The sequence below is a fragment of the Chanodichthys erythropterus genome, chromosome 23 (genome assembly GCF_024489055.1).
Source record: "Chanodichthys erythropterus isolate Z2021 chromosome 23, ASM2448905v1, whole genome shotgun sequence".
Classification (NCBI taxonomy): domain Eukaryota; kingdom Metazoa; phylum Chordata; class Actinopteri; order Cypriniformes; family Xenocyprididae; genus Chanodichthys; species Chanodichthys erythropterus.
Window position 1 is genome coordinate 14,258,697 of NC_090243.1, and position 11,669 is coordinate 14,270,365.

Consider the following 11,669-nt stretch of genomic DNA (forward strand, 5'->3'; position numbering starts at 1 on the left):
GTTCACATGTGATGTAGGCGGAAGTACCGCAGTAGGGCAAAAAACTTCATTTTATTTTCTCCTCCAACTTCAAAATCATCCGATATTGTTGTTACTTTTTTTTTTTTTTAAAGGGTGTTTACATTAATCTTTGCACATTTTAGACACTGGATCGGTGCTCCACTGGATCGCATGACATGTCCAGCACGATTACGTCATGCGCGCGGATCGCAGAGCAGTGCAAGACGAGCATTTGTGGTTAAAAAGTATATACAGTTTAATTTTTTTTAGAAAATGACCAATTGTTTTGCTAGATAAGACCCTTTTTCCTCATCTGGGATCGTGTAGAGCCCTTTGAAGCTGCACTGAAACTGTAATTTGGACCTTCATATATGGAGAAAAAACCCGGAATGTTTTCCTCAGAAACCTTAATTTCTTTTCAACTGAAGAAAGAAAAACATGAACATCTTGGATGACATGTGGGTGAGAAAATTACCAGGAAATTTTCATTCAGAAGTGAACTAATCCTTTAAGATGTGCATATGTGAACAGTGAAAACAACCCCTAATATCACCTATATTTATATATAAATCTATTGATTGTTTCTACTTCACATTACTGGAATGAAACTGAACTGAAACTAAGGTCCAAAAAATGTTTTCTTTTATTGACAGTTATTAAGCCAGTAATACCATGATTCTGATGTATACCATGGTACTCTTTGATTATCCTATTCACATGCAATGGCAGGTACCATACTTCAAATACCATGGTATATTATTATAGTGTTTTCCCTGGTATAGTTACTACATTGTTAATACATTGACCTTTATTGTAAGGGAAGGATTGTTCCTGAGATCAACTTTTGTTTATGTGTTGCTGTCAAATATAGGGTGAATAAAATATGAATCAGTGACCCCAATATTCCAGACCACATTATGTATTATCTAACAGGCGTGATTTTGAAGAAACAAAAACAAACTCTTGCTCTCCTGCCAAGAGCAAACAGACGGCATGATGTGATGTCTGCATATTTAGAGTTAGAAGCTTTACTCGTATATGGTAATAGGGTGTTAAGTCTGACTGTTGTCTGTCTCAGACGTTTTACCTTGAGCAACAAGAGTAGTGCTTCTGCTTTCTGCTACCGGGACTAAAGTCAAACAGATGAGAAAAGAAAATTCACAGCTTTGTGTCTGGACCCATATTGACCCTTAGTAAATTGCGGTGCTGGAAGGGTTTTAGTTATGCACCTACAGGATTCCTCTCTTCTTGTGTTCAGACATGTAATTCTGCAGAGAAAGCTTAAGGTTGTGTGATTTGTGTTTTTGGTGTCCACTCATAACAGAAATCTGTAGAGGTTTTCCTCCTGGACCTGCTGTATGATTAAACTACAGGACACGGAGATGGGAAAGATACAGGAGGTTTTAAACTAACGTCTGGAGGGGATTTGAACAAGAATTAGTTTTAAGACTCTAAATTTACAGAACTACCTACGTGAATTGCCTCTTTAAAAAGAACAAAGAGGTTATTGAATTACACCACACAAGCAGAAGAAAGTTCTCGTTGCACATTGATATCAGCTAATTAACACTGAAGGGCACAGTGGGACGTGGAAACTTTACATCCAACTGTTATAATTCATTATAGTAGAAACTTATCAACTGTGCATTAATGGCAAGTGATAATTTATATGTAATTGATATACATATATATATATAACAGTTCTTTTAACCCTAACTGATGGAGTGTGTAGCTTTTCATTTCTTAAACAACCATGTAGGAAGACACATCATGTCCATATTCCAGGATGACAAAGCCAAGATTCATCAGGCTCAAATTGTGACAAAGTCATTGGCGATTGGCTGTTTTATTTAGAAGATTGGACGTATTCCACCATATTGCACATTGCCATACCCCCATTCATAATTAATAGGAGTGCACCGTCTTTAAATATTCAGTTTCACTAGAGACTATAGATATACAGTGAGGAATTTTAGTTATTGGGAATTGATTGAATCATAAAAAATAACTGTTGCATAACAGAATAGAGCAGAGAAAGATTCAATTCAATTCACGTTTATTTGTATAGCGCTTTCCACAATACATAAAAGTAGTTTTACAGAAAATGCATGTCAACATTACAATTTAGAGTAATTTTTTTATCAGAGGTAACTGTGTCCAAATTACGTATTTTCAGAAATGTACATATGGGTCACAGACGTGACGGGTCATTTCTTAATAATAATAAAAAACAAAGATATGACATCCAAAGTACGTAAGGTCCATTTTGGACCAATATCATGTGACAGGATGTGACATCATTCAGACCACATGGTTGTGAAGCAAAGTAACTAACTTTCTCTTCACTATTTGAAAAATTCATATTTTCCCTTGCTCATACGCATGTTCCAAAACATCAGGTCATTTGGTACAACTGATATAAAACATGGAAAATATTGTAATATTTAAAAATGTATATTTATATAAAATGTTTGATTGTCCTTTTGCTAGCTAGCTAGATATCAGCCTGTTAACATTGTTTGAAAATATCGTCATTCGGTATATCCAAAAGTGACATTTTTTGGTGACAAATTTTGTCCATCTTGTAAAAAATGACTAAAGCAGAGTTAATTGATTATAAAAGCCACATAATCTCATTGTTAACACTTAATAAAACCTAAAATTAATTTTGTTTTTTAATTAATTATATCTATACTAGGTTTTTTACACTTATTCGTCAATGACCCATGTATTAATCACACAGTTAGCTAACGATGTCTTATTTTAAGCAATATATTCATTTAAGGCAGAAATAATGAGTTAATTGAACTAATGAATACATTTTAACAATGATTAGGATATTTAGCAAAGAACAGAAGCAGAAGTTTTTCTCTTTGGAATCACATACACACCAAGACCAGGGGCCTCATTTATAAAATGTGCGTACACACAGATTTGATCTTGGAGTACACTAAAATTCACACCAGCGTTCAGATTTATAATAATGGTCTTTGACGTGGAAAAGTGCTTAGCGCCACGTCAGGCTTTCCTTGTGGCAGTCAGAGTACTGCAGGTGTTTGGACATCTAAGCAGCAATAATAATCATAAAACCATGTTGGCATAATTACACAACATTAAAGTTCAATTATTTAGTATGCATGCTTTGGTTCGACACTTGTATATTATTTCAGCTATAAAATAGCCTATAATGCAGTAATAGATTTCACATCTGGAAGAGAGGCGTACGCACGTTTTTTATGCATACATTTGTTTTCTCTGAATCACACATACGCACATTTGAGAAATGATCTTAGGTCAAATGTAGGACAACATTCTATAAATGAGACACCAGGAACATGAGTTCGCCAGGTAACTTTAATAAAAAATGACATTGTATAACCTGACCACAATTCTATTTGATATTTCCGATTGCCTTTCCCCTTCATTCTCAATGTCGCTCTCGACAACAGTGAATCCGATAACGTCCTAAACTTGAGCTAGAACTATCAATGTCAATGGACAAGCTGGAGGGAGACCTTAAAAATGAGCTCAACCCCCGATACGGACATGATTCTGGGACAGCCCTTGGGCGAAAAATGAACCCGGTGAAAAATAATAGTCTGCAATAATCTTCATGTTAGATCTCATAGTTCAGCTTACAATTTTAATTGGAGTACATAAACTATTGTAAGTATTAAATAAATAAATAGCCACTCATTTCCACCACAAGCCTAACTAAGTTATGTGCTTGCATAGAAAAACACAGCCCCCCTCTGAATCTCTGCATAAGTATTTAAATGTGTGTGGGGAGGGGAATTTGCATATAGATAAAAGCTAGTTTAATATCGCAAATTACCTTTTTATACAGCAATCTTGCAGAGTTTGCTTTAATGTCTGCATAAATGGCTCTTTGTGATTTTGTGAACCTGGTGCAAACCGGAGGATGGCTGAGGTAGGGTGGAGGGGTTGAAGGAAGAAAATGAAGATATCGCAGCAAAGGGTTTCCTATTCAATGTGCATCTCCCTGTAATTAAGAGATTATTTACACATGCACACTCCTGTCGTTCTCTCCCTGAGCATCTCATTAGTGCTCTGACCTCTCCACCTGCTTCCTCTCTGACCACGGGAAAGGAGGGGAGGGGGGCTCTGGGAGATGGAGGAAGATAGCGATATGGGGCGCGAGGAGGGGGAGACAAACCCGGCGGCTGAGGCCTTCTCGAAACATTAGCATGCGCGACGTCACCGCCCTTCTCGGCGTAGCGTGTCGGGTTGAAGATGGCCGAGACCCCGCTGTGCCACAGAAACATCCTCTATATGTATAGACATTAGCCGATGGGCCGGTGCTTACAAAGAGGGCAGAGCGTGTCTGCTCCGAAATGGGAGGACAAACGATAAGAGTGCCACTGACTAAGTGGGGATCTAATTGCAGGCTTAAGGGGAGTGATTACAAGATTTTCACCTTTTGCAGTGGAAATACACGCATTAACTCAGACACTTGATGGCCTGGAGTCAGAAGCTTGAGATGACGATCAAAACTGTCTCAGAGGACAGAGATGAGCTTCACTTAGAGTCTACACTGATGGAGAGGCAGATATCACAGTTCATTAAGGTGAGTGACACAAGGACTTTGACTTACAAATGGACTCATTCATGAAACTGGCCTAATTTCTGTGCAAATAGTTTGTAAAAGGGTTTTTTCTGTAATTACAGCTATAATTATGTTGTTGACCCTTTCCTTTTAAGCCGCCCATGCCACTAAACCTGTCCCTATCCCACCTCAGTAGCTGAAAGTGTTTTGTAATACACTATAAGTGCATTGTACTCAGGGTTTGACTAACTTTTTTGCTCATTAGCCACTCAGCATTTTCACTGGCCATAATCAATACCATGGGGGAAAACTGACATATAGATATTTTTAATATTATCTCATAATTTGGTTGCTGGAATATTAGGATGCTGTCACTTTAAGACCTGACGCATGGATCCATTATACTGTTACACATGCATTTTCTTTCTCAACTGTTCACGTTCAGTTAACTAGGGCTATCAAAATAATGCGTTAATTTCGATGAATTAATCTGAGAATAATAATAATAATGCGTAAAAAAATAACGCCGATTAATCCATTGTGTATTGACCTTTGAACCTGGAGCCGTTCTAGCCACCAGTCGACTGTAAAATGAAGGAGGGAGACGACTGTTGCGCTGATGGACAGAACGAGCAGAGCTCCTCCCTCGTGCGCGCGAGAAAGTAAGCACCGTCTTTGCACTCTCTCTACCTCATACATAATAATCTAAATCAACTGACACAATGATAAAAGTTCGTAAGACCGAATCCATGTTTCACGAGGCGAATTCTGAGAATGTTTTTCCTGAATAACCGTTGGGTGTGAATAGTGCTCAAAAGAACGTCACCCCATCTTCTCTGACAGGCGCCCTGCACGTGCAGCTGACATAAACCACACTTTCAGTAAACCTGGAAAATCCTATTCAGTGGTGAAGTGTTTTCTGTGTTGACAAATCTTTTGCGATGTCCTAATAACAGTCGCGATTCGCACGCAACGCGTCAACGTCCGCTAATGTCCAATTCGCGACCTAATGACTCATTTGAACAGATTCATTTTAATGAATCATGACAACAACTGATCTGTCCACACGGTCTATAATGAATCATTTACTCGAACAACTCTGAAATGAGAACATAAGTGTGCTAACCCCATTTAAAAAGAGTGATTAGTAAAATTAGTCTTAATAATCCACAATATTTTCAGGTTATTTAAATGACAATGTGTAGTAAATTAGGCCTACCTATAAAATCAGTTAGTTTAGACTGGAGTGAGTTGAAAACAGAACAAAGCAAGTTGTTGTTAGCTAGGTGCGTTCAATTGTATATGGTAGAAAATTATATTATTAGTTAATATAACTTCTAAATGCTACTTTACTCTTACAAAGCTATAAAATCCCAAGAAAGAATTACAGTGAGAGTGACGGGTACTTTATTATCAGTATCGGGCTCGCAGATCATGTGGGTAGGGCACTTTTTACTGTTTGTGTGGATGACCATGTCTGTCACCACCGAAGGCCATTTTTGACCCAGGAAAAACCCTGCATTGATTCATTTGAATTGAAATATTTAATACTGTAACAGCAAAAATTATGTATGTGATTAACTTAGAATAATTAATCACAGAGTATGTAATAAATTAGATAAAAAATTTTGCTCTCCAAGACCGGCATTTTAACTATTTTGTGCGTATTTGACTGTTTAAGTGTAATAAGCAGCGAAAAAGGACTCAATTTAGTACCGAGAAGCAACTTTAAATGTGCGTGCACTTTGAGTGTGAACACAAATCTGCAAGATTGAGCAAAATTATGCGCAATCCCACCCTAAAATAGTCATCAGGTGCAAATGAAACTAGTGAGTGAGGGAAGGCGGGTTTGTGTGTCTATTCTGCGGAAAATGAGTATTGGAAGCATTTTAATATCAACATGTATTGAAAAATCTATATTTTTGACAACACTACATTGCACTTAGTTGTTTATTTCAGATGCCTTTTTAAAAGACTTCAGTTGAAAAATGTAGATGTATATTATATATAAAATTATAAACTTGCCAAAATTGCTAGTAGGAGTGACTGAAATTCACCCGCATGTCGTGGGTGTTAATGCCAAAACCTGATTGTACTTTTTTATTTATGTAAGTACATAATAGTTAAACACACCTAATATAAAGTGTGACCAATATTCTTTGTTGCATCAATTTAATTTGTTGAATTGAATGCATCAATTTACACAGAATGTTTGTTGGTGCACTGAATGCAACAATTTACATATGAATATAATTTGTTGTGTTGAACACATGAATTTAAATTTTGTTGAAATTAATGTAAGAATGTTTGTTAGTGCACTGAATGCAACAATTTGTATATGAATGCTTTTTGTAGCATTGAATATGACAATTAGATTTTTGTTGCATTAAATGCACCAATTTTCACATTTGTTAGTGTATTGAATGCAACAATTTATATATGATTTCTTTCTTGTTGCATTAAATACACATCTTTTTTTTTTAAAGTTGCCAGTTAACGCCAGCATTTTTGATAATTTTCACAAAACATTCATGCAATATATGCAATATATCAGCAAGAAAGAACAGAGCCTCTGCTTTTAAACAAACAAACAAACAAAAAAATCTAGCTTAATGCATTCTTTTTACCAACATTTAAATGTGGTTGAGTTTCATTAAAAAATATTTTGAGCAAAAAGTTGAGAAAATCACATCCGGATCAGATTCAGAGTGATGATCAAAAAATAGATCAAGTAGATCGAATCCATCAACGCCACCAAAACTCGTGCAGACATTGCCTCTTCATTGGTTGACTTTCATTCCGTAACATTAGGCAGTTTTGATTTATATGCTGTTTAGTGTTGATGATCGCTTTATTTTACATGTGTAAGCAATGCTTCTATCGCTTGTTTCTGCTTCTTCACTTGTTTTTGGATCCAGATTCTGTACGCTTTCAGAAAATGCATAATAGTGCCCCTAATGATAACAATGAAAACATGAATTGCTGGAAAATTCCATCAATGGTGGAGAAAGAGTTAATTGAATGCACCAATTTATGTGAAAAAAATGTTTGTTGGTGCATTGAATGCAACAAGCTACAAAAAAATATATATGGATATTTTTGTTGCGCTGAACACAATGTATACAGTTTTGTCACACTGAATATAATTTACGTGAGAATATTTGTCACATGCAATACAACAATTTTAATTTTTGTGGCACTGAATGTGGTTTTTTGTAAACAATATTGAATACAATAATTGAAATGATTACTATATGTTAGAATGTGACCCTGGACCACAAAACTAATCATAAGTTGCATGGGTATATTTGTCGCAATAACCAACCATACATAGTATGGGTCAATATGATCGATTTTTCTTTTATGCCAAAAATCATTAGGATATTAAGTAAAGATCATGTTCCATGAAGATTTTTTTAAATTTTCTACCGTAAATATATCAAAAAGTGAGTGGATATCCATTGCTAAGGACTTCATTTGGACAACTTTAAAGGTGATTTTCTCAATATTTAGATTTTTTTTTTTTTTTTTGCACCCTCAGATTCCAGATTTTCAAATAGTTGTATCTCGGCCAAATATTGTCCTATCCTAACAAACCATACATCAATGGAAATATTATTTATTCAGATGTATAAATCTCAATTTAAAAAAAAATGACCCTTATGACTGGTCCAGGGTCACATGTTTATGTTAGTAGGGAAATATTGGTGTTAGAAACAATTTCTACAGAAATTCATTCAATGAAAATAATGATTAAGTACCTAAACACAGAGTATATTCAATAAGCTTGCTATTTTAAGTCTCTACTAAATCATTAAACAGAACACAGAATGCTGGACAATCTATAGGCTATACAATAATCTGCTGGATTGCTGAGGAATGTGTTTTTGAAAAAGCACTGAAATCCCCCTGTACCACACAAAGCTCCTTATCTGACTCCAGGCAAATGCAGAACAAACAGAAGCTAAACAGACGTAATTGTCCAGATACTGCCACATGACAATCCCACAGGCACAGTCCCACTAGGCCGAGTAAGTAACATCTTGAAAGTAACCATAGCATAAAAAGAAAAGCACGTCTGCTGAAGAGAGAAAAAACCCACATACAATCTAAATCGATACTGTCATTATCAGAGGACCCAAGCTGAATTAGATGTCACACCTCCAGGGGCAACAGGGTTGACGCACGCTTAGATTATGAGAGCAGGTGATGTATTGAGATGGCCTGGCCCTTTAACAGCAGACTTGCCTGACTGCAGCGATTATAGATTAGCAGTTAGACTCGCACAGATGATCAAGCAGTGAACTTAGTAAATGGAATACAATATCACAACAGCAGGCACTCGACTGTATCTCCATTAAAAGGAAGGCAAACTGAGTTCTGCTGCAACTACGACGAGAGCCATACATTTACACAACATTATCAGTTAAACAAAAAGAGTGATCAGGGGAGAAGGTTAAATAAGTTTGAATGGTTTTGACTTTTTAAATGGAAGAAAAATAACATTTTACAGGAAAACATTCATTAACTGTTTTAAGTTCGTCAATGACAATTGTCAATTGTGTCACTCGTATTGTTTTGAATGGGAGAAAGTGTAACGCGCAATATGGCAGAATAAGTCCCGCCTTCTAAATAAGAGCCAATCACCGACTGGTAAAGTCTTCACGTCACTTCAGCGGCCGTTAGAATCACCGGTTTCTATAGAAACAGTCAGACGCGCGCCTCCAAAGAGATGCGCATTTAGGTCTGCGCATGCGCATTAGCTTGATCCAGCCTGAAAAATGCAGTTTTTTTGTCATGATTCGAGCGTTTAGAAACTAAATTTATGAGCCGGTTGTTGTTAGATTTCATTGATTTCAAATATGAAATTTAATTGTAAGGTTGGCGAACAGTTTGAGAATTTGATGTTTCCCCATTCAAAGAGATTGCATGATGCCCAGGATGCCCGAGAGGCGTTTCAAAGATGGCCGCCGAGTGAAATGACTTGTCTTAAAGGGACTTTGATAATATGTATATTGTGTATATTTATTATATATATGTATACAACATACATTATATTACATCTGACATATACGTACAAGTCAACTTGAGCTTGAAGTCAAATGCTAGTCAGAATAAAAAATGCTAGTCAGAATACACTAAAACGTCGACGAAAATGTAAAAAAAAATATCCATATTTAACAACCCTGACAGCAATGTAGTGTCAGCCCAGTTCCAGCCCACATCTGGTCCGCATGTATCAGATGTGGATCGGATCTGGGCCACACTATGTTGCTGTCTGGGAAGTTATGAAGTAAAATATCTAGCTTCCATATTCAATTTACAAAGAAAGTGTAAACTGGCGTCACGTCGGTTAAGTTTTTTTCGTAAGTTGAATAGAGAAGGCGTAGGATGTAACGTAAGCTTTTTAAACTCTGAGAGTTTTACACTTTCTTCGTAAGTTGAATACGGAAGTCGGTCTGGTGGAAGCTAGATATTTTACTTCATAACTTAAGTATGGATATTTTTTTTTTACACAAGTGCATCGCTTCGCTTCGGAAGGACTTTATTAATCAGTGGTATATTTCAGGTATGTGTTTAGCACTGAAAAGAACATTATTAAAAAGTGGTAAATGAGCTAACCGACATGTAACTCTGTTCTACATCAAGACATCAGGTGTACATCTCCTCACCAAAGGTTTTATTCTAGGCAAGAAGCATTTATATGGAAAACAAAAGGCCAGTGGAGAAGAACACCTCCCTCCCCGTGCCAGCGTAATGGCGGGTGGATACAGATGTCTGGAGCACATGATTCACGCTCCAGACGAGGTATTGATTTGGTCTGGGTCCCTGCTCTGATTTATTGTGTCATTTTTGTTTATAAAGGTAGATCGAGAACACGAGTGTTTCGATTTAAGTGTGCAAAATAAAAGCAGCGTGGAGCAACGCTGCCGTCTGGCCTGTGATGAATTGCAGCATCCGGAGCCCAACTTTGAAAAAGGCTAGAGGATTGTCTTCATCAGACAAGGCAAGACAGGACGTCCATCACAGTACGACCATCCAACAGAGACTCAATAACGGCACAGAGCGAGAAAGCGGTGAAATGAAGGAATGCTGAAGGGGGAGTTGAAAACCCTTGTTTTAGGCAAAGAAAAGACACTTTTGGGCCCGTGTGAATAGTGGTTTAAGCCTTCAGACTTGAAGGAGACTATGAAATATTGAATGGAAATATACATTTTCACATTAAGGTTTTATTGCATGTGACGCTGGTTTGTTTTTCAAATCTGGTCTTTTGCATCAGCATGATGCCAAGAAACACTCTTATAGAACTGTTCATGTGGAAAGGGTTTGTTGCAGAAGGAGACAGAAAATTGGAAATTTTGCCTCTGCTTAGGTCCATTATGATATCTCACCCAGAGATTTCATAATGATGCACAATAAAGCATAAGCAATGGAGCATTACTGTGTTTTTACTCATATGGGTCATTGACTAATTAGGTTTTTAAAAGTGTAAAAAAAAAAATAAACATAAGAGATATAATTAATTTTGAAGTTTCATTAAGTGTTAATGAGATTATGTGGTTGCTATAATCGATGGACAAAATTTGTCACCAAAAAAGTCATTCGGTTTAACCAAAATACCCGTGCTAACAGGCTGATATCTAGCTAGCTAGCTAGCAAAAGGACAATCAAACATTTTATATTTAGTACAAGTTTTTAAAATATTACAACATTTACCATGTTTTATAGCGTTTGTACCGAATGACCTGATGTTTCGCGACACACGTATCAGCAAGTGAAAATATTAATTTTTCAGATAGTTGAGAGTTAGTTACTTTGCTTCACAACCATGTGGTCCTTTGCAGGCATCTGAATGATGTCACATCCTGTCACATGATATTGACCGCATAACTTGATCTAAAATGGTCCCTTTATATTGGTTACACCGAATGACATCAATGAAATTCATTTTTCCGGACATTTTTCTCATAAAGCAATGACTTCTACACATCATTTTAATACCATTTTGCATTATGTTGATATATGATGTTATAAAATCATGCCAGAATAAAAAAAAAATTACATTTATTACATTTTAAGATATTTTAATCACAAATGAAAT